This window comes from Octodon degus, unplaced genomic scaffold (genome assembly GCF_000260255.1).
Source record: "Octodon degus isolate 3935 unplaced genomic scaffold, OctDeg1.0 scaffold00321, whole genome shotgun sequence".
NCBI lineage: Eukaryota > Metazoa > Chordata > Mammalia > Rodentia > Octodontidae > Octodon > Octodon degus.
The window spans coordinates 544,463-547,737 of record NW_004524897.1 but is presented as its reverse complement, the minus strand read 5'-3'; positions in this window follow the sequence as shown (position 1 = coordinate 547,737).

The following is a 3,275-nucleotide window of genomic DNA, read 5'->3' as shown; positions in this document are numbered from 1 at the left end:
ATATCTAATTAATGATTGTTATACTATTTTTATTGTCAAATCTGTTGCTCAGATTGACAGACATAATTATGCAATATTGGACAAATAACTGAATACTAATCTTTGCTTTCAAGAAACCTTATCTTTTTTTTTTTTTCAATAGCAGGGATTGAACTCAGGACCCTGCGCTTGCCAGGCAGGCATTTATTCTACTGAGCTATCTCCCCAGGCCCAATTTATCACAGATTATTTGCATCAGATCGAGATAAAGACTTCTTATTCCAATTTTCTTTAGGGTTTTTAAAAATCACAAGTGGGTTTTAGACTTTGCTAAATGCCATTTCTGCATCTACTGAGATGGTCGTGTGTTTTTTGTCCTCAGCTCTGTTAATATGGTGTATCACATTTATTAATTTGCATATGTTGAACCATCCATGCATCACTTGTGTGAACCCTACTTGGTCACGATGTATGGTCTCCTTCATGATATGCTGCATTTTGTTTGCCAGTACCTTATTAAGGACTTTTGCATCTTTGTTCACTAGTGAGATTGCCCTCTTTGTTTCAGATGGGTCCTTCTCTGGTTTTGGTATCAAGGTAATGCTTGCTTCCAGGAATGACTTTGGGAGCACTGCTTCCCTTTCAATTTCATTACAGAGTTTGAGGAGTGGTGGCATTGGATCTTGTCTAAATTCCTTGTAGAATTCAACAGTGAATCTGTCTGGACCAGGGCTCTTGTCTGTTAGCATAGTTTTAATTACACCTTCGAGTTCATTAGCTAATATGAGTTGATTTAGTTTTTTATCTACTTGATTCATTTTTGGTAATTAATTTGAATCTAGGAATCTATCCATTTCATCTGTGTTCATGATCTTTGTAGAACTGATAATCTGGATTTTTACATGATCTGCTGTGATTTCACATTATATTCCTAATTATATCAATTTGAATTTTTTTTTTTTTTTTTTTTTTGCGGAACCGGGAATTGAACTCAGGCCCTTCTGCTTGCCAGGCAAGCACTTATTCTACTGAGCTATCTCCCCAGCCCCCCCTTTTTTGATAAGCTTTGTTAATTTTATTTAGTCTTTCAGAGAACCAAGCCTTTGATTTATTGGCCTTTTAAAAGTCTTAATTGGTGAAATTTCAGTTCTGATTTTTCTTTGTAGATTCTTTTTCTCTAGTTGGTCTAGTTGTGACAGTGGGTATTATGGACCCCATTACAACTGTATTAGTGCTTATTTGATCTTTCATATCCATTAACATTTGCTTTATATAGTTGGATGCACTGTTATTTGGTGTGTATATATTGATGATGATTATTTTTTCCTCTTCAATTGCTCCCTTAACAAAAATAGAGTGATCTTCTTTATCTCTCTGGATCAGTCTTGGCTTGAAATCTACATTGACTGCAAATAGATTAGAAATCCCTGTTTTTCCCTTAGTTCCTCTCACTTGGAGTAGTGTTTTTCATCCTTTGACTTTCAATCTATAAATGTCTTTTTGATTTTTTTTTTATTTTTAGCAGAACCAGGGATTAAACTCAGGCCCTTGCCCTTGCCAGGGAAGTGCTTATTCCACTGAGCTATCTCCCTGGCCCCTTGAATTTCTTTTTGAGTTACATGTTTTTCTGATGTGCACCATATTGTTGAGTCTTGTTTCTTATGTTTTGCTTGATTCATCTTTTTGAGACATACTTTCACTATGCAGTTCAGTGTGGCCTTCAACTCACTTTGTAGCCGAGGCTTTACTCTAACTCACAGTGATCCTCCTGCTTCAGCCCCCTGAGTACTGCGATTATACATGGGTGCTACCACATCTGGCCTGTATCATGTTTCTTGATCCATTGAACTTATCTGTTTCTTTTTCTTGGTGAAGTGAGACTATTTGTATTACTGATTATAACTGATGTTTATTGACCTCCTTTTCATGTTTTGTTTTTTTTTTTGGTCCAGGTGTTCGTTCCCTTTTGATCCCCTTTGTTTAGTTTATTGTCTTGCCTGCTAGTTTCGTTGTGGTGGAGTTCATCGAGTTGGAGCCTTCATTATCTCTTTCTAGAATGTCTTTCAGAAAATTCTGTAGTGCTGGTTTAGTGGTCATGAATTTCTTTAGATATCTTATTTTTCTATAAATTTTGAAAGATATTTTGGTGGAGTACATTAATCTGGGTTGGAGTTTGTTTTTGTGTAGGGCTTGAAATAATTCACTCCAAGCTTTCTTTGCCTTAAGGGTTTGTGTTGAGAAGTTGTTGTGATCCTGATAGGCTTTCCTGTTATAGGCGATTTGTTTCAATCCCTAACCACATTTAACATTTGGTCATATGTTAAATTTCTTAAATCTTGACTTTTATATGCCTTGACATAGATATTTTGGATCATGGATACATGAGGGTTTTATATACCTCACTTAACTATATATCAAATTATTTTCCCATGCTTGGGAATTTTTCTGTCATGATTTCTTTTAAATTTTTTTTTTATGTTTTAAAGAGAGTACAAAATAGTATTAAAACAGAAAAATTACAATTGATACAGAATTTCACTTAACCAAGCAAAATGAATTTCACAGTATTTTTTCTAATACATAATGTCTTCCAACCAGTTATTCATATTAACAGATATATGCATGTAAAATTGGAAAAACAAACAAAAAAGAAATGTATAAAATATTAAGAAGAGAAAAAGGAGGAACAATTGGAAAAAAAATGAGACCAAAAAAATTATCTGCTCCTTTCCATAGACCATCAGAAATGCACAGTACAGTTGTCCAAACCACCATGCTTACATACATAGATAAATCTTCCCTCACTCCTTCTGTCCTTCTCCTCAACTCAGTAACTCTTTCCTTTTGAATAAGTCCATTTTCTTTTTCCACTGTCTATTGTATGCTTCAGATTTCATTTTCTCTTTCAGGTTGTCATACAAATGATCAATCTTTTGTTATTCTTCTTTGCATCATCTAACAGCTGTTGGACTGCTTTTTCATGTCCTTTGTTTTTATTATCTTTTAATTATTTTTTATTTGTTGGAACATACAGTAGGTTAAAAATTTGAGAAATAGAGACCCAGAGTGCAGGCCCGGCCAGTGAGTGAGATGACCCAGGACCTGCGGGATCCTGAACAGACCCAGAGCGCAGGCCCGGGGAGTGAGTGAGACGACCCAGAGCACAGGCCCGGCCAGTGAGTGAGACCACCGAGGGCCTTCCGGAACCTGAACAGACCTAGAACGCAGTCCCGGCCAGTGAGTGAGACGACCAAGGGCCTGGCGGGATCCTGAACAGACCCAGAGTACAGGCCCAG